We start from the raw sequence: 25,388 nt of genomic DNA, 5'->3' as shown, positions 1-25,388 counted from the left end.
TCATTCAAGGCTGGCGCCATATGAGCACTAGTTTCCCCCTCCTATATTTACATTATTTCCCCCACCTTCTCCTGGCATGTACCCAGTCCTCCATTACTCTTCAAAATAAATTGGCAGTGGTTCAGTAAGTCTGTGAATTAATTATTTTAAACTTCAAGCATGCACATCAACCAGACCTACTGATTCATTTATAAATATCTCTTCCAGATATTTTCTTGCTTGATTTTTATCTATAGCTATCTGACAAGGTCTTCTTTAGTTCTGCATTGCTCAAACCTCTTCTTTTTCCTGCGAAAGATGGATTTTAAATGGGAGTTGCTATCTCAGCCATTTAAAAATCATTCCTGGTTAACCCTTCCTCCCTCTGTTATTAATGGATCTGCTCTGTCACCAGTTCTTAGCACATCTTGCTGGATATTTCAGTTTTCACTTATGCTCATTAAGTCTTTATTCCTGTTCTTTGTTAAACTGTAATCTCCAAATCACTCACAATTGCCCGATGCACTGCTACAATTGCCATCACTGCTTCCCTGTGTTTCCATCTCCCTTCTCTCCATCCCTTAACCTCATCTCTCCCTATCATTTTGGCTGAATCAGCTACTCATGGTTTTATATTTCTGGAAGGAAGTTAAATGAATATACCTGCTATCTGTTTTTTTTTAATCCTGGGTTAATAGTGTTCTTACAGTGGCTTCACAAATTCTTGCTCCAGGTAATGGATGGATTAAATGGCCTCTCTCATTAGGGAAAGTAATATTACATGGAGAGAAAGGCCCCACAGATATGAAACAACCTAGATCTGTATACGGATTTTGTAGCTGGCTGTTGCCTCTGTAACAATCCTGACTATAAATATCCTGAGCTGAACATCCCAAGCTCCTGGAGGTTCAAAATCTAGATCCCAATCCAAATTTTATAGCTCAAGCACATCACTGCTTTCCGAGATGGGGGCTCGGGGAGGGACCATTAATCTAAAGGCCACTGAAGTCCATGTGAAACTTTGTATTGACGTCAGTGAGCACTGACTCAGGCGCTAGTTCAAATCACTTCCATGGTGTTTTTCCCTTTCTCCAGCTATTCTGATATAGCTTTCTAGCAAGTATTACACAGTCTCACTACATCCCCTTTCTTAGGGCATGGCTACACTTGCAGATGTAGAGTGCCAGGAGTTAAACCAGCCCTCGGAGACTGCAGCAGGCAAAGTGCTGCGGGTTCACACTGTCAGCTGCAAGCGCAGTGGCGTGGCCACATTAGCAGCTCTTGCAAGGCCACAGAGAGCAGTGCATTGTGGTAGCTATCCCCGTGTGCAAGTGACTGCAGCCTGCTTTTCAAATGGGGGGTGGTGAAGTGTGACAGAGAGTGTGTTGTGTGTATATGGGGGGAGAGACGGTGTGTTTTGGGGGACAGAGTGTGAACTTACAAGACAGCATGCTGACAGACAGAGGCAGGAGAAGGGGGAAACCCCGACATGAGCCCCCACGCCCACCTCTCTCTCTCTCTCACACACACACACACACACACACGCGCACAAATGCCTGCCTCTGCAGCAGGAGCATTCCGCAGTAATGGTTTGCTTTGTCCCGGAGCAGATAAGCATGCCGGCTGTCGGAAACGGAGCTTTGAAAGGGGATATCCACATGCCGGAAGCCAAGTTCAAAACAATGACCAGAGTGGCCACTTGACTTCAAGGGATAATGGGAAGTTTTTGGAGGCCAATCACAGTGCACACATTGTCCACACTAACACCCTGGCGTTTCAGCCAGGGCGCAGCAAGCTCTATTATTCTCATGGAGGTGGATTACCAGGAGCACTCCAGCCGCAGAGTCCAGGCACTCTCAGTGCCCTGCCAGTGTGGACACTTCAGGAGTCAGTGTGCCCGAGGCTGATTTTATGTGCTCTAACTTGCAAGTGTAGCCAAAGCCTTAGTCTGAGCAGTCAGCTGAGTAAATTATCTTCCTATCACCAGCCTTAACTGTGCCTCCTTTTCTGAGTCCTGCAGTGTAATGACGCTTTTTCAGCTTGCCTTTAGTTGCCCAATTTCATGGTACTTCTACCATTACAGGGCGATGCTTAGATTTAATTTCAACTCCTCTATAAGCTCCCTCCTTCTCTTATACATGGCTATAATACGCTCTTCACTCATCTGTAGACACTTATTATTTCAGTCACAAAATTATCTGAGAAGATACAGGAATTTGTCACTGGTTCTAGCTAAACATAGGCCTACAAAAGTTTGCTGTAGCAGAGATTTGCCTTTTCAGATTTGCCTTGGTGTTATGACTAGCCAAGAAATTCACCGTTTGATCAGGTTTCAGAGTAGCAGCCGTGTTAGTCTGTGTCCGCAAAAAGAACAGGAGTACTTGTGGCACCTGCATCCGATGAAGTGGGCTGTAGCCCACGAAAGCTTATGCTCTAATAAATTTGTTAGTCTCTAGGATGCCACAAGTACTCCTGTTCTTTTTACAGTTTGATCAGTTTTGTTTATTATTAAATCTTGTATTTCCATAGCAAAATCTAGATAACTAAGTTTCATAAGAGAAAAAAATCATAATGTGTGTTGCTCTTTCTGTATTGTTTGGGCTTGATTTGAATATTACCATCTTAGTCAACAGAGCTCAGTTTTACAAAAGAAGGGCTTTGGAAGAATGAATGTTAGAGTGGGCATCTAAGAAAATAGTCTTACAAATATGGTGGAAATAGATGAATTGATTGTTGTTCAGTTTTCAAAGAGACATCTCTGGAAATTCCTTGCCAAAGTACTAATTGATTTAAAATGTCCTTAAATGTACAAATCATAAGTTACCAAGAAGGTTCTGGATGAATCATTAGCAGATCTACACCCAGCATTTTGAAAACTGTTCTTTATTACTGAAGCTTTCAACTTCTACTGTTTGGCAAAGAGGATAGTCCATATAATTTGATATTTGATTTCCATTGAGAATGGAATTTCCATTAAGAATCTGTAGAGAAGAACACTAACAGGGATGGCAAAACAATCATCACATCCACCTCTCCATTCAGTATCTTTAAAATTATTGGAACATATAGAATTAGGCTGACTCCTTTACTGAACAAAATCTCAGGAAGAATTTTGATCTCTGAAAGAGAAAAAGAGACTGAAACAAAAGCTACTTAGCTTGAATAGATTCAAGTTCAGCTTTCCCATAACTGAGTTGGATTTTTTTTAGTTCAAAAGGTGGAGAAAGCTATGAGGGGAGAGGCTGTCCTAGATTTGATTTTGACAAATAGGAAAGAACTGGTTGAGAATTTGAAAATGGAAGGCAGCTTAGGTGAAAGTGATCATGAAATGGTAGAGTTCACAATTCTAAAGAATGGGAGGAGGGAAAACAGCACAATAAAGATACTGGATTTCAAAAAGGCAGATTTTAGCAAACTCAAGGAATTTGTAGGTAAGTTTCCATGGGAATTAAGTCTCAGGGGAAAACAATTCAAGAGAGTTGGCAATTTTTCAGAGACATTAGTAAGGGCACAAGAGCAAATTATCCACTGCGTAGGAAAGATAGGAAGTATGGCAAAAGACCACTCTGCCTTAACCAGAAGATCTTCCATGACCTGAAACTCAAAAAAAGAGCCCCACAAAAAGTGGAAACAATGTCAAATTATAAAGGATGAATATAAACAAATAACACAAGTATGTTGGGACAAAATTAGAAAGGCCAGACACAAAATGAGATTAAACTATCTAGACACATACAGGGTAACAAGAAACTATTCTCTAAATACATTAGAAGCAAGAGGAAGACCAAGGACAGGGTAGGCCATTACTCAACGAGGGGGGAAAAACAGCAACAGAAAATGTGGAAATGGCAGAAGTGTTAAATGGCTTTTTTGTTTGTTTTCACCAAAAAGGTTAGTAGTGATTGGTCAGCTAACATAGTGAATGCCAGTGAAAAGGAGGTAGGATCAGAGGCTAAAATAGGGAAAGAACAAGTCAAAAATTATTTAGGCAAGTTAGACATCTTCAAGTCACCAGGGCATGATGAAATATATCCTAGAACAGGGTTTCTCGAACTTCATTGCACTGCAACCCCCTCCTGACAACAAAAATTACTACAAGACCCCTGGTAGGGGGACCAATGCCTGAGCACTGACACCATGGGGGGTGCCAAAGCTTGAGGGCTTTAGCCCTGGGTGGTGGAGTTTGGACTTTGACTTCAGCCCTGGGCCCCAGCAAGTTTAATAACAGTCTGGTGACCCCATTAAAATGGGGTTGCAACTGACTTTGGGATCCCGACTCACAGTTTGAGAACCACTGTCCTAGAATACTCAAAGAGGTGACTGAGGAGATATCTGAGCCATTAGCAATTATCGTTGAAAACTCATGGAAGACTGGAGAGATACCAGAGGACTGGAAGAGGGCAAATATATTGCTGATCTATAAAAAGGGAAATAAAGACAACCTGTGGAATTACACACCATTCACCTTACCTTCAGTATCTGGAAAGATAATGGAGCAAATAATTAAGCAAACAATTTGAAAACATCTAAAAGATAATGTGATAATTAACAGTCAACATGGATTTGTCAAGAACAAATTATGTCAAACAACCTAATGGCTTTCTTTGACATGGTAACAAACCTTGTGGATGGTGGAAAAAGCAAAGATGTGGTATATTTTGATTTTAGTAAGGCTTTTGATACTGTCTTTCATGACCTTCTCATAAACAAGCTAGGGAAACACAACCTAGATGGCGTTATTATAAGGTGGTGCACAACTGGTTGGAAAACCATTCCCAGAGAGTAGTTATGAGTAGTTCACTGTCAAACTGGAAGGGCATATTGAGTGGGGTCCTTCAGGGATCAGTTCTGGGTCCAGTTCTGTTCAATATCTTCATCAGTGATTTAGATAATAGCATAGAGTGCACACTTATAAAGTTTTCACACGATACCAAGCTGGGAAGAGTTGCAAGTACTTTGGAGGGTATTAAATTTCAAACTGATCTGGACCAACTGAAAAAATGGTCTGAAGTAAAAGGATGAAATTCAATAAGGACAAATGCAAAGTACTCCATTTAGGAAGGAACAATCAGCTGCACACATACAAAATGGGAAATGACTGCCTAGGAAGGAGTACTGCGGAAAGGGATCTGGGGGTGATAGTGGATCACAAGCTAAATATGAGTCAACGGTGCAACACTGTTTCAAATAAAACAAACATCATTCTGGGATGTACTAGCAGGAGTGTTGTAAGCAAGACACGAGAAGTAATTCTTACACTCTACTCCACAGTGATTTGGCCTCAGCTGGAGTATTGTGTCCAGTTCTGGATGTCACATTTCAGGAATGATCTGGACAAATAGGAGAAAGTCCAGACAAGAGCAACACAAATGAGTAAAGATCCGGAAAACATGAGCTGTGAAGAAAGACTGAAAAAGCTGGGTTTGTTTAGTCTGGAGAAGAGAAGACTGAGAGGGGACATGAGAACAGTTTTCAAGTACATAAAAGGTTGTTTCAAGGAGAAGGAAGTAAAATTATTCTCCTTAACCTCTGAGGATCAGTCAAGAAGCAACGGGTTTAAATTGCAGCAAGGGCGGTTTAGGTTGGACATTAGGAAAAACTATGTAACTGTCAGGGTGGTTAAGCACTGAAATAAATTGCCCATGGAGGTTGCAGAATCTCCATCTTTGGATATTTTTAAGTGCAGGTTAGACAGACACCTGACAGGGAAGGTCTAGATAATACTTAGTCCTGCCATGAGTGTAGGAGACTGTATTAGTTGACTTGTCAAGGTCTCTTCCAGTTCTACACTTCTATGATTCTATTCTCCTATCAGTGTAAAGAAGATGGTAGGACTAGCAAGTTCTTATTATATAGATGAATTTAATGAAAGCTGGTCACAAAATGTTTTTCCCATCCTGCAAATATTTTAAGAGTTCAGAAACGTTTACAGTCCCAAAACAGAACAAAGAATCAGTCTCTAAAATGTCTGTGAATGGGAAAAACTGAAAAATGTTTTGGTTCAGGCCAATCAAAACATTTGGCTTAAATAATTTTGAAACATTTTATTTGCATTTCACCTTTTTCCTTTTTAAAAACTTTTTCAGTTTAATCAGCTTAAATTTCTAAAAAGTTGTTTTGAACCAGAAACCCAGATTTTTTTTTTTTTGGTTTTGAAAATGCAAAAATAAAATGTTTTGACTATTTTAATTTATTTTCCAACTTCTTCTTCTTAAGTTGGAAGATTTATGGAAACTGACCTTGTTTCACAAACACTTTTGGTTTTGACAAATTGGCATTTTTTGACCCCCAGATTTCTTTAAAAATTCCCAACCAGCTCTAGAGATGATACTGACCACAAGTTCTCTCAAAAATGTTTTCTAACGAAAAAAACTGGAACTTGCTCAGAAATTAGTTACAGTGAATTAACTAGGGGTAAACATTGCTCTGATCTTGGACAGGTGCAGAAGGGGCAGAATAGGACAAATGGCCACTCTCCATGAAGCTCCATGTGCAGAAATAGTATCTAGTCATATCCTTTGCAAGCAGGACTGATCCCTTCAAGAAAACATTTTATATTGTTAGAGCCTGACTGCAGAAACCAGTTAGTTAACATGATGCAACCATGTTTTCACAGTCAGTATAGTCAAGGACAAATCATGTTCAGTGTCATGTCAGCTAGTCATGGATGAACTCTATAGGACCAGGCTTTAATTATGACTAGCTGATACTGTGGTGAACGTGACTTGTCCTTGTCTATACTGACATAGTCATGACATTTTAGCTAAATTGATTCTTCAGCTGTGCTCTAGCCCAATAAAATTATTTAGGCACAACTGCCCTGTGGGGTTTAATCCATCCCATCTCAAAGGGAATTGTGAGGAGACAGCTCACTGACCTGATTAAATGTGTGTGTCAAAGAAGGGGTAGCAAGATGTATCAGCTTAAGAGATGTCCAGTCTGCATGATCCCCAGGAGTCTCCAGTAGGCATGGTGCCTCTGGAGGCAAAAAGCCCCTTTGAAATCCCATGGGGCGGTATGGTTCTGCACTGCTCCATACAGAGGCCTATGCTTGCCTAGCACAACCCAATCCTGAGTGATTATGATAGACTCTATTGGGAAAAATTGTTGATTCTGATCTCTCCCACACTGGTTTTATATTGGTATAACTGAGATCAGAATCGGGCTCTTTGTCTCTTAGGGACATTCAATATTTACAGTTTATTTCTCAGCAATGAATACCTATTAGGGATATATACCTTGTCATGTGTTATTCCTTTAGCTGTTGTTCAAACCTGTGACTCAGATTGGTGTTTAGTAAAACAAGTCACAACAAAACACTAAATCTTTTGGGGATATTCATTTGGTTTATTACATTTACTAAAATTAGACTATGATAAATGCGGAGTAAGACAATTAGAAGGAATAAAATATTATTGTTCAGCAAAATATCAACATTACATATCAGGGCCTTGGTTAAATATCAAAAACATTGGATAGATAGATATTTAAAGGGGAAGTTCAAAATATGACTTTTGAGAGATGATTAAGGTGTACCTATAGAGAGATGCCACAGATAAAGAGATCAGTCAGTGAATCATCTCTCCTGGAAATGTATTTAGAGAGATCAAAGGATTTAAGTGAGAGAAATGAGACAAATTATTTGTTTGTTCTCTAGTCCTTCTAGAATTGCTGAGATTAACACGATAAGATCCTGGGTAAAAAATAAGTTAAAGCCGTGGGGATTGATGATATGAGCTTCATTCATTAAGAAGGTTTCACTCTCTTTGGGTATGTCTACACTACGGAATAAGGTCGAATTTATAGAAGTCGGTTTTTTAGAAATCGGTTTTATATATTCGAGTGTGTGTGTCCCCACAGAAAATGCTCTAAGTGCATTAAGTGCATTAACTCGGCGGAGTGCTTCCACAGTACCGAGGCTAGAGTCGACTTCCAGAGCGTTGCACTGTGGGTGGCTATCCCACAGTTCCCGCAGTCTCCGCTGCCCATTGGAATTCTGGGTTGAGATCCCAATGCCTGATGGGGCTAAAACATTGTTGCGGGTGGTTCTGGGTACATATCGTCAGGCCCCCCCCTTCCCTCCCTCCCTCCGTGAAAGCAAGGGCAGACAATCGTTTCATGCCTTTTTTCCTGAGTTACCTGTGCAGATGCCATACCACGGCAAGCATGGAGCCCGCTCAGGTAACCATCACCGTATGTCTCCTGGATGCTGGCAGACACAGTATGACATTGCTACACAGTAGCAGCAACCCATTGCCTTCTGGCAGCAGATGGTGCAGTACGACTGGTAGCCGTCCTCGTCGTGTCCGAGGTGCTCCTGGCCACGTTGGCTGGGAGCACCTGGGCAGACATGGACGCAGGGACTAAATTTGGAGTGACTTGACCAGGTCATTCTCTTTAGTCCTGCAGTCAGTCCTATTGAACCGTCTTATGGTGAGCAGGCAGGCGATATGGATTGCTAGCAGTCGTACTGTACCATCTTCTGCCGAGCAGCCATGAGATGTGGATGGCATTCAGTCCTTCTGCACCATCTGCTGCCAGCCAAAGATGTAAAAGATAGATGGAGTGGATCAAAACAAGAAATAGACCAGATTTGTTTTGTACTCATTTGCCTCCTCCCCCATCTAGGGGACTCATTCCTCTAGGTCACACTGCAGTCACTCACAGAGAAGGTGCAGCGAGGTAAATCTAGCCGTGTATCAATCAGAGGCCAGGCTAACCTCCTTGTTCCAATAAGAACAATAACTTAGGTGCACCATTTCTTATTGGAACCCTCCGTGAAGTCCTGCCTGAAATACTCCTTGATGTAAAGCCACCCCCTTTGTTGATTTTAGCTCCCTGAAGCCAACCCTATAAGCCATGTCATCAGTCGCCCCTCCCTCCGTCAGAGCAACAGCAAACAATCGTTCCGCGCCTTTTTTCTGTGCGGACGCCATACCAAGGCAAGCATGGAGGCCGCTCAGCTCACTTTGGCAATTAGGAGCACATTAAACACCACATGCATATCCAGCAGTATATGCAGCACCAGAACCTGGCAAAGCGATACCGGGCGAGGAGGCGACGTCAGCGCGGTCACGTGAGTGATCAGGACATGGACACAGATTTCTCTGAAACCATGGGCCCTGCCAATGCATGCATCATGGTGCTAATGGGGCAGGTTCATGCTGTGGAACGCCGATTCTGGGCTCGGGAAACAAGCACAGACTGGTGGGATCGCATAGTGTTGCAGGTCTGGGATGATTCCCAGTGGCTGCGAAACTTTCGCATGCATAAGGGCACTTTCATGGAACTTTGTGACTTGCTTTCCCCTGCCCTGAGGCGCATGAATACCAAGATGAGAGCAGCCCTCACAGTTGAGAAGCGAGTGGCAATAGCCCTGTGGAAGCTTGCAACGCCAGACAGCTACTGGTCAGTTGGGAATCAATTTGGAGTGGGCAAATCTACTGTTGGGGCTGCTGTGATGCAAGTAGCCCACGCAATCAAAGATCTGCTGATATCAAGGGTAGTGACCCTGGGAAGTGTGCAGGTCATAGTGGATGGCTTTGCTGCAATGGGATTCCCTAATTGTGGTGGGGCCATAGACGGAACCCGTATCCCTATCTTGGCACCGGAGCACCAAGCAGCCGAGTACATAAACCACAAGGGGTACTTTTCAATAGTGCTGCAAGCTCTGGTGGATCACAAGGGACGTTTCACCAACATCAACGTGGGATGGCCGGGAAAGGTACATGACGCTTGCATCTTCAGGAACTCTGGTCTGTTTCAAAAGCTGCAGGAAGGGACTTCATTCCCAGACCAGAAAATAACTGTTGGGGATGTTGAAATGCCTATATGTATCCTTGGGAACCCAGCCTACCCCTTAATGCCATGGCTCATGAAGCCGTACACAGGCAGCCTGGACAGTAGTCAGGAGCTGTTCAACTACAGGCTGAGCAAGTGCAGAATGGTGGTAGAATGTGCATTTGGACGTTTAAAGGTGTGCTGGCGCAGTTTACTGACTCGCTTAGACCTCAGCGAAACCAATATTCCCACTGTTATTACTGCTTGCTGTGTGCTCCACAATATCTGTGAGAGTAAGGGGGAGACGCTTATGGCGGGGTGGGAGGTTGAGGCAAATCACCTGGCTGCTGGTTATGTGCAGCCAGACACCAGGGCGGTTAGAAGAGCACAAGAGGGCGCGGTATGCATCAGAGAAACTTTGAAAACTAGTTTCATGACTGGCCAGGCTATGGTGTGAAAGTTCTGTTTGTTTCTCCTTGATGAAACCCCCCGCCCCTTGGTTCACTCTACTTCCCTGTAAGCTAACCACCCTCCCCTCCTCCCTTCGATCACCACTTGCAGAGGCAATAAAGTCATTGTTGCTTCACATTCATGCATTCTTTATTCATTCATCACACAAATAGGGGGATGACTACCAAGGTAGCCCAGGAGGGGTGGTGGAGGAGGGAAGGAAAATGCCACACAGCATTTTAAAAGTTTACAACTTTTAAATTTATTGAATGCCAGCCTTCTTTTTTTTTGGGCAATCCTCTGTGGCGGAGTGGCTGGTTGGCCGGTGGCCCCCCCACCGCGTGCTTGGGCGTCTGGGTGTGGAGGCTATGGAACTTGGGGAGGAGGGCGGTTGGTTACACAGGGGCTGTAGTGGCAGTCTGTGCTCCAGCTGCCTTTGCTGCAGCTCAGCCATACACTGGAGCATACTGGTTTGGTCCTCCAGCAGCCTCAGCATTGAATCCTGCCTCCTCTCATCACGCTGCCACCACATTTGAGCTTCAGCCCTGTCTTCAGCCCGCCACTTACTCTCTTCAGCCCGCCACCTCTCCTCCTGGTCATTTTGTGCTTTCCTGCACTCTGACATTATTTGCCTCCACGCATTCGTCTGTGCTCTGTCAGTGTGGGAGGACAGCATGAGCTCGGAGAACATTTCATCTCGAGTGTGTTTTTTTTTCTTTCTAAGCTTCACTAGCCTCTGGGAAGGAGAAGATCCTGTGATCATTGAAACACATGCAGCTGGTGGAGAAACAAAAAGGGACAACTGTATTTAAAAAGACACATTTTATAAAACAGTGGCTACACTCTTTCAGGGTAAACCTTGCTGTTAACATTACATACATAGCACATGTGCTTTCGTTACAAGGTCCCATTTTGCCTCCCCCCATCGCATAGCTACCCCCTCAACTCTCCCCCCTTCCCTGTGGCTAATAGCGGGGAACATTTCTGTTTAGCCACAGGCAAACAGCCCAGCAGGAATGGGCTCCTCTGAGTGTCCCCTGAAGAAAAGCACTCTATTTCAACCAAGTGACCATGAATTATATCTCACTCTCCTGAGGATAACACAGAGAGATAAAGAACGGATGTTGTTTGAACACCAGCAAACATACACTGCAGTGCTTTGTTGTACAATGATTCCCGAGTATGTGTTACTGGTCTGGAGTGGTAAAGTGTCCTACCATGAAGGACGCAATAAGGCTGCCCTCTCCAGAAACCTTTTGCAAAGGCTTTGGGAGTACATCCAGGAGAGTCGCGAATGCCAGGGCAAAGTAATCCTTTCACATGCTTGCTTTTAAACCATGTGTAGTATTTTAAAAGGTACACTCACCGGAGGTCCCTTCTCCGCCTGCTGGGTCCAGGAGGCAGCCTTGGGTGGGTTCGGGGGGTACTGGCTCCAGGTCCAGTGTGAGAAACAGTTCCTGGCTGTCGGGAAAACCGGTTTCTCCGCTTGCTTGCTGTGAGCTATCTACAACCTCATCATCATCATCATCTTCTTCATCCCCAAAACCTGCTTCCGTATTGCCTCCATCTCCATTGAAGGAGTCAAACAACACGGCTGGGGTAGTGGTGGCTGAACCCCCTAAAATGGCATGCAGCTCATCATAGAAGCGGCATGTTTGGGGCTCTGACCCGGAGCGGCCATTCGCCTCTCTGGTTTTCTGGTAGGCTTGCCTCAGCTCCTTCAGTTTCACGCGGCACTGCTTCGGGTCCCTGTTATGGCCTCTGTCCTTCATGCCCTGGGAGATTTTGACAAAGGTTTTGGCATTTTGAAAACTGGAACGGAGTTCTGATAGCACGGATTCCTCTCCCCATACAGCGATCAGATCCCGTACCTCCCGTTCGGTCCATGCTGGAGCTCTTTTGTGATTCTGGGACTCCATCATGGTCACCTCTGCTGATGAGCTCTGCATGGTCACCTGCAGCTTGCCACGCTGGCCAAACAGGAAATGAGATTCAAAAGTTCGCGGTTCTTTTCCTGTCTACCTGGCCAGTGCATCTGAGTTGAGAGTGCTGTCCAGAGCAGTCACAATAGAGCACTCTGGGATAGCTCCCGGAGGCCAATACCGTTGAATTGTGTCCACAGTACCCCAAATTCGAGCCGGCAAGGCCGATTGAAGCGCTAATCCACTTGTCAGGGGTGGAGTAAGGAAATCGATTTTAAGAGCCCTTTAAGTTGAAATAAAGGGCTTCATCGTGTGGACAGGTGCAGGTTTACATTGATTTAATGCTGCTAAATTCAACCTAAAGTCCTAGTGTAGACCAGGGCTTTATCTATAAAAACAGATTTGGACGTTGTTTTTGGGCTGCAGCAGCCAGGTACTCTAGCTCCAAAACTGTTGTGAAACATTAATGAAGACCATCAGATACAGAGAAATAATGGACCTTGATTGCAATCAGAACCATGAACTAGAGGTTGTCATATTTCAGGATGTAAAAGCATGCATTCAGTACTAAATCATATGAAAGAGAATTTATGATGGCTTTTATGATTATGTAATTTTTCTCTCTCACATGATAAATGACTATTTTTCACAGCCAGATATATTATTATAATGAATCTCATATCTGATTAATTTTAGAATTAATGAAATTGTCTTGTTTTTTTCAGCAAGAAACCTTACTTCCTCTAGATACAGATTCACTACCAAGAAAAACAGAAGAGTGGTACTACAAAACAAATAATTCACTGATTTTAATATGATATTTTTTGAAAACGAGGGACATACGCCAACATTTTCCAAAGTGGTTACAGGGATGGGATATACGAGCCCCACTGGTGAACTGGGGGTTACAAAATAGCTTTGGGACCAGAAGGCCCCACCCAGCTGCACCTGCTGGGCATGATCACACCAGAGGTGGGGTTTGAAAGGGAGCAGCTCAGGTCAGCCTGGGTGGACAGAGTGAGAGGGGGAGGCAGTTGCGTGCTGCAGGCTCCTGCGGAGAAACTGCCAGGACTCGTCCCCCTGCTGAGCTACCTCAGGCCTTTCACCCCATGTACGCTGGGAACGATGGACAACCACTGATAGAGGAAGCCTTCTAGAATGTGATCAGAGAGAACTCCAGCAGGAATCCAGGAACAGACTGGTGGCACTGACAGAGGAACCAAAGCTGGGGTAGGAAGTGGCCCATGGAACAGGGGAAAGGGAGCCCCTTGGCCACATATATGAGCTATTATTCATAGGGTCCTGGATTGGAACCTGGAGCAGGGAGGGCCCAGATTCCCCTATGCAGGCCACTGACTCTTACCACTGGGCCATACGGCCACTGGCTGTCGCCACTAGGTGGTACTGCCAGGTTTAGAGTTCAACCCCCTGACAGGTACCTAAATCTATTGATTTAACTGGAAGATATGGGTGTTGAGCTCCTCTGAAAATCATGCCATTTGTTAGGATGTCTAAATATGGACTTAGATGCCCAAATTTGGACTTTCACTTCTGACCACAGTAGATTTTTTTTAAATTCGACACTTAAGGAGAAATTTGTCTAGCAGGGAGGAACTGCAGTAGACTCATAAGGCAGAGAAACCACTTCAATTCCATTGTTAACCACTTCAATCCCACTGTTGGGAAAGAGTGAGCAACAGAGATTCTATTGAAGGAGATTCTTCAATCCCCTGAAAGCCATACAGATGATCAGCTAGGTATTCCATTGAGTGTATGGGGAAAAGGTTATGGCTGATTCCTAGAGGTGATGATGTGTTGTACTGAGAACTGTATTTGACTTACATGCTATAACTTTAAGAATGGGGAGAGAAGGGGTGTTCCTGGGCCTTCTTGCAGGCTAGGGGGCTCAGCAGCAAAGCTTGTGATGATGTAATATACTTAGACTTAGACTTCTATAAGGTGTTTGACTTAGTACTGCATGGCATTTTGATTAAAAAACTAGAGTGATATAAAAGTTCTTGTAGTCTTGTTGGTCCCAGGATATTAGAGAGACAAGGTTGGTGATGTAATATCTTTTATTGAGCCATTTTCTGTTGGTGAGAGAGACAAGCTTTTGAGTTTACACAGAGTTCTTCCTTAGACCTTCTGTGTAAGCTCAAAAGCTTGTCTCTCTCACCAACAGAATGTAGTCAAAGAAAAGATATTACCTCACCCACCTTGTGTCTACAAAGTTAACATGTGATGGGTTGTTCACTCCATACCAGCCTTGAAAAGATTAATGATTCTGAGAAGGTGTCCAATTAGCTTGAGTGAGAGCCAGGGATGGAAAGGCTGCTTGGGGATGTAGCCCAGCTGAGAAAGAACAGGCAGAGCTGGAATAAAGACAGGAAATTGGCAGCAGAAAAAGGCTGCAGTCATTTTCTGGGAGAAGGGAGGTATGTTTGGGGTTACAGTGCCAGGTAGCCTGCAGTTACTCCCTGGGACGAAGGAGTTTGGACTGGTAAACTCAGAGAGAGGGGGAGCCAGAAGGTAGAGCTGAGAAGTAGGAGGATGTAAGAAGGAGTCCAGGGGAAGAGCAACCTGGCCTAGGAGTGAGCAGGCCACCATTGCTAGAGATAGGGTCCATGGACAGGAACCTGGAGTAGAGGGTGGGCCCGGGTTCCCCTACCAGGGCCATGAAAGGAAGACTGCCATTTTATATATAGCAGTGGTTTTCAAACTGCGGGTCACAACCCAGTGCCAGGTCACGAATGCAAGGCACTGGGTCTTGGCGGCTCTGATCAGCACTGCCGACTAGGCCATTAAAAGTCTTGTTGGCGGTGCTGCCTGGCTATGGCAGGCTAGTCCCTACCTGTTCTGACACCACCCTGCACCCTGGAAGTGGCCAGCAGCATGTCCGGCTCCTAAGCGGGGAGGCCACAGGGCCCCACATGCTTCCCCCACCACGAGCACTGGCTCTGCACTCCCATTGGCTGGTTTCCAGCCAATGGGAGCTAAGGGGAGGAGTGCCTGTGGGTGGGGCAGCACGAGGAGCCCCATGCCCTCCCCCCTCCCCCCCGCCTAGGAGCCAGACCTGTTGCTGGCCACTTCCGGGGCACAGCATGGTCCATGGTGCCAGGACAGGCAGGAAGCCTGCTTTAGCACCTATGCTGTACCACTGACTGGGAGTCACCCAAGGTAAGGCCATGCCAAAACCCCGTACTCCAATCCCCTGCCCCAGCCCTGAGCCCCCCTGTCAAGATTCCTCCCCCACTCAGAATGCTAGGGTACAGATGTGGGGACCTGCATGAAAACCTCCTAAGCTTATCTTTACCAGCTTAGGTCAAAAACTTCTCCAAGGTACAAAATATTCCACCCTTTGTCCTTGGATTGGCCGCTACCACCACCAAACAAATACTGGTTACCGGGGAAGAGCTGTTTGGAAACATCTTTCCCCCCAAAATACTTCCCAAAACCTTGCACCCCACTTCCTGGACAAGGTTTGGTAAAAAGCCTCACCAATTTGCCTAGGTGACTACAGACCCAGACCCTTGGATCTTAAGAACAATGAACAATCCTCCCAACACTTGCACCCCCCCTTTCCTGGGAAATGTTGGATAAAAAGCCTCACCAATTTGCATAGGTGACCACAGACCCAAACCCTTGGATCTGAGAACAATGAAAAAGCATTCAGTTTTTTACAAGAAGACTTTTAATAGAAAATAGAAGTAAATAGAAGTAAAGAAATCACCTCTGTAAAATCAGGATGGTAGATACCTTACAGGGTAATTAGATTCAAAACATAGAGAACCCCTCTAGGCAAAACCTTAAGTTACAAAAAAGATACAGAGACAGAAATAGTTATTCTATTCAGCACAATTCTTTTCTCAGCCATTTAAAGAAATCATAATCTAACACATACCTAGCTAGATTACTTACTAAAAGTTCTAAGACTCCATTCCTGGTCTATCCCCGGCAGAAACAGCATATAGACAGACTTAGACCCTTTGTTTCTCTCCCTCCTCCCAGCTTTTGAAAGTATCTTGTCTCCTCATTGGTCATTTTGGTCAGGTGCCAGCGAGGTTACCTTTAGCTTCTTAACCCTTTACAGGTGAGAGGAGCTTTCCCCTGGCCAGGAGGGATTTCAAAGGGGTTTACCCTTTCCTTTATATTTATGACAGGCTGAGAGAATAATCTAATGTTCCTGTAGTGTTCAGCTCTATGAGCATTCTGAATGGAAACAGAGCCCTCAGGCAACTAGAGGAAAAACAGAGCAGCCCCTGAGCATAAATGTTTGAAGGGTCAGGACTTAAGCCTGTACACCTTTTAAGTTTGTTACCTACAAAAGTTACTCCTTCTCCCCCACTCCAATCCAACAAAATGTCTAATTTTACATGCCTTGAGCTGGCAACATTTCTGATCTACTTACAATCACAGTGATAGCACTGGTGTTGTAAGGCTACCTGACCAGTTACAATTATTAGCAGATGATATGTATCTGAGTTTGCTTGCTTTTCAGAGCCAGAGCCTTTGGCAACATTAGTTGTTTCCTCACCAACAACGCTAAAATGGCAATTCCTTTTTTATAGTTCAGAATTGTCTTCCCTCGTTTTCACTGTGTTTGGTTTTTATTTTCTCCTCTATAGTGTTTTTAGTGGCTAAGATTTTCAAAGGAGTCTAAAGAAGTTAATGAAATTCAGTGGGAGTTGTACACTGCATTGTTTTACTCCTTTACAGATCCCAGCTGATATGATGGGTATAATTTTTTCTGCAATATTCCAACTGTTTTGATAGATACAAGGTAAAATCATTTTTACTTTTTAGATGTAATAAATTCACAAAATATCATCCCATTTCCTCATCTGAACACAATATCTATCTATCTATCTATCTATCTATCTATCTATCTATCAAAACCACTTGCTTTACAAATTATTTTGGGAATATTGGTTCAGATTATATATTTATTAGCCATATATATAACATTAATGATGAACTAGTATATTAAATAATACCTGACAGTGTCCTTTAAAATTCTGCTGAGTTTAGTAAAAAAACAGTTTTTCAAACTACTCTAATTTGCACGAATTTGGAATAGTTGTCCAGAATTTTTTTAAAGTTTAGACCATTTTTCTAAGCATAGACCAAACATTTTTTACTTAGAGAATTCAGTCCAAAGTGAAATGGACATATTGAGCAAACAAATAGCAAGTATGTGATTTCCTCAGTAATGATACCCATGAGAAATCACTGAAGACTAGCTACTCTATTCATCAGACTCTTTTTAGTGTTTTGAACAAAACCAACAGAAGACATGTATGCTAAACATCAGATCTAAATTCACTGGGGTGAATGAAGGAGAGTGAACACAAAAGTATTGTAGCCGAGCTGGCAGATACCTTGGTTTCTTATCTGATTGTATGTGGGCAATTTAGTGACTTCGGGTTACATTTGCAATAACTGATGTTTTACAAATTGCAAACAGTTTTGTTCAATGGCCTTCAAAGACTTCATTGGAATAGCCTGCAGGGGTCTCTGGGGGATACATAACACTCCATTCCAAAGACCACAGACTTCTACTCTACACCGATACACCCACTTCTGATAATCCAGGAAATTAATATCCTGTGTATGATTTTGGACCAGGATCATCTGAAAACTCTTGAGCCAAAAAAAAATTATTTAAATTAAATATCCACCTATTCTTTTCCTCATTCTTTCCCTATTCTTTGTCATATGTTATCAATTATGCCAGTCTGATGCTTAAGTATTCAGAATTAATTATGTTTTCTGATTAGCAATGCATATGCAGAAACAATCTGTACAGATTATGTGGTTGAATCAAACAGAAGAAACGCACTATATTACAGTGAAAAGGAATTCTTATTGTAAAGCTCAGTAACTTAAGGACTGGGATCACACATAATGTGCCAACATCATCCCTGGTAGTACTAATAGTTACAACAGGGATGAATTTGACTGAGTCAGTTTAAATGTGTTTTTGAGCTCATTTTTGTAAAGTCAGATATCTGTACTGTACCTTTTGAGATTTTAGATAGCATTAGACAAGAGGAGGTAAACAAAACCAATTACTGTGTGTCACAAAGCACACTGTGTGCCCTCTCTACGCTGGCTTGTTTTGCTCAGTTATATGTCTTGAACACATCAGACAAAACCATCATATGTAGCCCTCAGTCTCCTTGCTATAGCCTGAAGTTCCCTTGTGACAAAATAGGTTTGCACAACTATTCTCTCTGTCAGCTCAGCTTCTTAGGTATACAGAATAAGAACTCAGATACAGTGGTAATAGGCACAGGGAATAACATTCATTTCAGATAAACAAAAAGGGCCAGATTTTGATATCCTTAAGCATGTTGAATAGCAAAATGTTCCACAAAGGAAACATCCACAGTCGACTTCGGTGGAAATAAGTGTGGAATAAGGTGCTAATTGAGGGGAATGAGGGAAATAGAATATGTCCCAAAGGGTTTAGCTTAGATAACATTCTGTCAATTAACATGTACAGGGCATGCCAAACAATCTGTGCATTTAAAATAACTACTAGCTGAAAGTCTATGCTGTCACATGGGTGTAATTCTTAAGATCATGTATGGTTTTTAAAAAAGAAATCCCAAAATGGTGACTCTTGATTCCATGCACTGTGCTGTAGAGAGCAATGGTACTGTTTGCACATCTTCCCAGAAGTCTTCACCGGCTATTTCTTTTAGAACTTCAAAACCATTTTTTTTTTCATTTTTAATACAACCCTGCTAAACATATATTCCCGTTACTGAGACACTTTAATACAATTTAATGCAAAACTTTCTTGGAGCTTCTAGTCGAATAAATTAGTTCCCATTGTTATAAGCGAACAACTGAAGTTCTGAAATTCAAAACCATTGAAGACCTAGTAAAGACACATTTTAAAGAAAACTTTGTTTGAGCTTTGGGTAGACAGCTCAAACTAAAACTAAAACTAAAAAAAAAAAAAAAGTCTATTTGTGTGTGAAACACCCTTGCATGGATTTGCCTCCTGAAGTAGTTTTTTAGTTTCCTCAAATTATGTACACAAAAACGGAGGCACTGTTGAAAATCTGGGCCATAAAAATATTGGCATAAAAGTCATGGTATCAACAGTGTGAATTATAGAGAAGATGTTAACAGCATTTGGAAAAAGCTGGTCTTTAGAAGTGGTTAGCAGACCTTTTAAATATGAATCTCTATTATGCTATAATTTCAAGAACTTGAACTCTGTCTTTTAATGATAAAAGCTTCTGATTGCCAAAAAGTTGGAGAGTTCAATAGCACTCCATTTAAATTGCCTGACCCTTGGGAATTACCTTTCTAGATAATTGTACATCAGTTATTTCACTTTTACATCACTTATAGGTATGCCATCAAAACTGAATGACCTAAAATTGGACCTAGCTTTTTTTTTTTAATTACATCCTTTTCCCAGGTTCCTGTAATTATTTGTATTGTGTGTTTAAACACTTATCTGCCAGCATTCATTAATGATTTAGAAAGAAAATAATAAGGCCTGGTCTACATTAGAAAATTAGGTTGGTTTAACTTTGTTGGTCAAGGATATGAAAAAAGAAGCTTATCTTCTTAGATATGAGACTTTAAGAAGGAGGCAGTGTTGCCTGTTGACTAGAGCACTGGACTGGGATTCAGGAGACTGGGGTCGTTATTCCTGGCTCCACCACTGGCCTACTTGATGACCTTGGGCAAATCATATCACCGCTCTGTGCCTCAGTTCCCTCATCTGTGAAACGGAAGTAATAATGTTGACTTCCCTTGTAAAGGGCTTTGAGATCTACTGATGAAAACCACTTATAAGACCTACGCATTATTATATGCAAGTGTTTGCACAATCAACATCATGGCCTCTGCCCCAAGCAGCCTAAAATCTAGGGCCCCAGTCCTGAAGATAGAACTTGCAGGATCAGCGCCTATGTCTTTTTGTTCTTCCTACATCTTCTGTAAAGCCTCTAGCACATGTAGAAGTATTATTTTATTATATAAGATCAAATGCAAGGTACCCATGAAAAAATTATACCATGTATAGAAGTGGATATGCCTTTGTTTAAAGAAAGGCTTATAAACTAGAATTCTATATTGATGTTACTTAACATCCTGAATTTGTAAATATTATACTTTATACATGCTACTTTTAAATTCACGTTTGCCCATGGTGATAGGGTGTTTTTGTCTTTAGTAATGTTTTTGTGTGAGTTCATGAGTTTGTGAAAAATGACTAAAGACAAAAACACCCTATTACTAGGGGTGAACACTTTTCACAATGTGATCATTCCATATCTGCCCCCTTAGTCCTGATCCTCAAAGGAAATCTGCACAAATCTGCATCTTTCACCTTTGAAAGATGAATCTGGAACTTAAATTCATAACTCTGCTGGACACTAAATCCATGGACTTAACAGATACACTGGTGTTATGGCTCATTACAACAATTTTGTTACACACCTGACTGCCTGCTAACCCTCTGCAGAGGTGTTACTTACTTAATTTTAAAATGTCTCCTACAACTTTTGTAAACACTGTATATTCACCTATCTAGTCTACATTGTATTTAGCTTGGACACTCTAGTTACCTTCTCCAGACCTGAGGAAGAGCTCTGTAAAGTACAAACGCTTGTCCTTTCAACTAAAAGAAGTTGGTTCAATAAACTATATTACCTTGCCTACCATCTCTCTCTCTTGTCCTGGGGACAACATGGCTACAAGAACATTGCAAACAGTTGATTTTTTTAGGCTATTATAACAGCTCCTGTTAGTACTGTTACAGTCAAGTATATGTCAACATTTCCATTGTCATGGATTTATAAACCGATTGTAAAAATGGGCTGTTAGCTAAAATTTGGCAGATAAATTCTAAGCTAAGAACCAAATTGTTTAAAAGAATGCATTTCTATAATTGTTATCTTTTCTAGTAAACAACATTTTGTAGTTTAACATGCTGTGAGCTTGATGCATTCGATATTTTTGTTAAATATTACAGAGCTACTAATGTTTCATTAATTTTTCTCTGGGATACAGATGAAAGCAAACAAAAGTAAAATAGAGTAGAAAAGTCTCAGGAAATCAGCTAGAGGAACAGAAAAAACCTGTCACATTTTCCTCCTCCCCTTTAGCCCATGGCAGGGATGCTGGAACAATCAGCATAGTGGGGGTGGAAGAAGGAGGATCCTGGGAACTACAGGCCAGTCAACCTCACCTCAGTCCCCGGAAAAATCATGGAGCAGGTCCTCAAGGAATCAATCCTGAAGCACTTACACTAGAGGAAAGTGATCAGGAACAGTCAGCATGGATTCACCAAGGGAAGGTCATGCCTGACTAATCTAATCGCCTTCTATGATGAGATTACTGGTTCTGTGGATGAAGGAAAAGCAGTGGATGTATTGTTTCTTGACTTTAGCAAAGCTTTTGACATGGTCTCCGACAGTATTCTTGCTAGCAAGTTAAAGAAGTATGGGCTGGATGAATGCACTATAAGGTGAGTAGAAAGTTGGCTAGATTGTCGGGCTCAACGGGTAGTGATCAATGGCTCCATGTCTAATTGGCAGCCGGTATCAAGTGGAGTGCCCCAAGGGTCGGTCCTGGGGCCGGTTTTGTTCAATATCTTCATAAATGATCTGGAGGATAGTGTGGATTGCACTCTCAGCAAATTTGCGGATGATACTAAACTAGGAGGAGTGGTAGATACGGTGGCAGGTAGGGATAGGATACAGAGGGACCTAGATAAATTGGAGGATTGGGCCAAAAGAAATCTGATGAGGTTCAACAAGGATAAGTGCAGGGTCCTGCACTTAGGACGGAAGAATCCAATGCACTGCTACAGACTAGGGACCGAATGGCTAGGCAGCAGTTCTGCGGAAAAGGACCTAGGGGTAACAGTGGACGAGAAGCTGGATATGAGTCAACAGTGTGCCCTTGTTGCCAAGAAGGCCAATGGCATTTTGGGATGTATAAGTAGGGGCATAGCCAGCAGATCGAGGGAGATGATCATTCCCCTCTATTCGACATTGGTGAGACCTCATCTGGAGTACTGTGTCCAGTTTTGGGCCCCACACTACAAGAAGGATGTGGAAAAATTGGAAAGAGTCCAGCAGAGGGCAACAAAAATAATTAGGGGTCTGGAACACATGACTTATGAGGAGAGGCTGAGGGAACTGGGATTGTTTAGTCTGCAGAAGAGAAGAATGAGGGGGGATTTGATAGCTGCTTTCAACTACCTGAAAGCGGGTTCCAAAGAAGATGGATCTAGACTGTTCTTAGAGGTACCAGATGACAGAATGAGGAGTAATGGTCTCAAGTTGCAGTGGGGGAGGTTTAGGTTGGATATTAGGAAAAACTTTTTCACTAGGAGGGTGGTGAAACACTGGAATGCGTTACCTAGGGAGGTGGTAGAATCTCCTTCCTTAGAAGTTTTTAAGGTCAGGCTTGACAAAGCCCTGGCTGAGATGATTTAATTGGGGATTGGTCCTGCTTTGAATAGGGGGTTGGACTAGATGACCTCCTGAGGTCCCTTCCAACCTTGATATTCTATGATTCTAAGTGAACTAAGCTGGGTTCAATTCCAGCTCCGTCATTGACCTGCCATGGGATCTTGGGCAATTCAATTATTCCAACATTTTAAATAGTTGTCCTCTGTAGTTGGGTTACCTCAGTTTTTGGCCTTAGCTTGAAACACCCAGGGCATGATTTTCACAAGTGCTGGGGACCTTGAACTCCAGAGGGGTGCTGAGAGCCATTGAACCAAACTGTACATTCTGTATGTGATGAAAACCACTTCAAGCCAGGGTGTGCGGCAACACCACTACCTCCAGCATGTACGGCCCATGTAGCATCTGTTGGGCTGGGCACTGTGGGACTTCAGGGAGTGTGCAGAAAGTAAAAGTGGGCAGAAAAGTGGTTCCAGGAAGATGTCTTCCTCTACAGTATGCTTCTTTCTGGAATACATGGATAACTGAGCAGACGTCAGTGCTGTTCAAAGCATCATTTAGTTCACATCTGTATCTGTATTATCCTCAGAGGAGGAGTAAAAAGCAGTCACCATCTGGGAACGTGCTGTCTGAGAGGAATCAGTCAGGCACAGGGAGCAGCCCAGATGCCTCCAGATTAGAGCTGGGTAATTTTTTTTTGGATGAATAGATTATTTGCTAAAAAATAGTTTTGTTCAACCTAAAATTATTTGTGAATTTGACACGTTTGCCAAATTGTTTTGGTCATTTCTTTTTCAGGCCGAATTCACAAAATGGAGGAGGAGGTTCTTATAATCTTTAGCCCAGTGGTTGGAGCATTAATCCAGGATGTGGGAGACCCAGGCTTAGATCCTGATTTTGGGACAGGGATTTTAACCTAGGACTCCTTCCTCTCAGGTGAGTGCCCTAATCACCAGACTGAAGGTTATAAAGGGGGATGCTGCCACAATCTCCTCCTGCCATTTTGTGTTTCTAGGCCTGTAAAAATGCCTGGAAACAAAAGATCTCAGGGCAAACAAAAAATTTTGTTCAACCCAAAATGAATATTTCTGATTTGCCAAAATTCAGAAAAGTTCAGATTCTGTCAAGCTGAACCATTCCCCGCACCTTCCCCACCAATTTTTCAGAGATGGCAGCAAAACAAAAAATATTTGCTCAGCTTAACTTCAGATATTCTCCATAGAACTCCATTGTCCATAGGGTACTGGACAATGCCCATTGCCTCTTTGAGAAGATGGTAACTTCATCCTTCAGTGGTTGAGGAATAGGCCTAACAATCTGCATTTAAAACTAGTGGATTTCTTCATATACTCTTGTGGGTTTCTCTGAAGGGGGAAGGAAGATAGGCCTAAGTCACTGTGCACTGAGCTTTTTGAAAAATCACATCAGTATTAGCCTTGTTATGCTCTTCATTCTGTAGTGGGAAAGTAAGTTATGAGGTCTTATGTCAAAGAACCCTAAAATGATACCTGTAGAGTAACTGAGGGTTATTACACTCTATCCTGTACGCAGTATGCAGTTTTACAGATTGTCTAGATATGTAATTATATAATGGATTGAATAAGCCTGGAAAAAAATAAATATGTTTTTTGTAATTGTTCAACACATATTTACATCTTTCTCACATCTACCTGATTCATTCATCAGACAGATCTTACAAATTGCCCAGCCATGTAGTGTTAATATTATTTTAATACTGCATCCAAAACTGTAATAGGCATTTTATAGATCAAATAAGATATTTGAAAATCCTTTCACAAGAGGATATATATGTATGTGTATATACATATATAATATATGTACAGATATATTAAATATTTTAAAAAATCTTAATAGGATTAACATACACATTTCAGTGTTCTATAGTCGTTACTCAAATATTCTCCTTCATCCTGCTTTTTCTCCTACATCTTTATCCATCCTTGTACCCATGTCCCCAAATGGCCTGCTAACCTTGCTAATAATTGAACATCACTGCCCACTCTCTGGAGATAGGGGATCTGGAGTGAAGTGAAGATGGTGACCCACTGATATATAAGTAGTGGCCTAGATGGGGGAGTTGTCAGAGGGACAAGAACTGTGTGAGAGGCCAAGGTCAGGAAAACCAGTAACTTGAGGCCATGGCATTGACGATTCACATTGCTAAAAGGCATAGATTGAGGAAACAGTGATGATAATTAATCATTGGAACCATTTACCAAAGGTTTGGGTGGATTCCCCATAACTGACAATTTATAAATCAAGATTGGATTTTTTTTTAAAAGATGTGCTCTGTTTCAAAAGGTATTATTTCAGAGAAGTTCTTGGTCCTGTCTTATACAAGAGGTCAGACTAGATGATCATAATGGTCCCTTCTGGTCTTGGAACCTAGGAAAAATTTCCTCGTATACTAAGAATATCCTAAAAGTGGCGTATGTGTGTGAGTGTACGGTTTCATCCCAGTTTTGCATGATCAAGGCTGTGTCAGGCAAAAGCCATTATTACAAGAGGAAAAAATGTTAACTGCAGTTAACAAGGCAGAGTCAGGTATATTATATTGATCACATTATTTTCTGATTACGCAGAGTATAACATGTTTTCACTGTATAGAGAATCACATATGCTGTATCCTGATCAAAGTAAGCTTTGGCAGCAGCAGCTAGTACCCATTCCAACATATTGCTTGCTTTAAGTTGTTACTTGTGCATACTAAAAAATGATACACCAGATTCTGGTGTCTTGTGCGGGGGAGGTTGGTTGTTTTCTCATAATGAAAAGTCACAAGCTCAATTAA

Source organism: Eretmochelys imbricata, chromosome 4, assembly GCF_965152235.1.
Source record: "Eretmochelys imbricata isolate rEreImb1 chromosome 4, rEreImb1.hap1, whole genome shotgun sequence".
Taxonomy (NCBI): domain Eukaryota; kingdom Metazoa; phylum Chordata; order Testudines; family Cheloniidae; genus Eretmochelys; species Eretmochelys imbricata.
Note: the sequence above shows the minus strand (reverse complement) of the source record.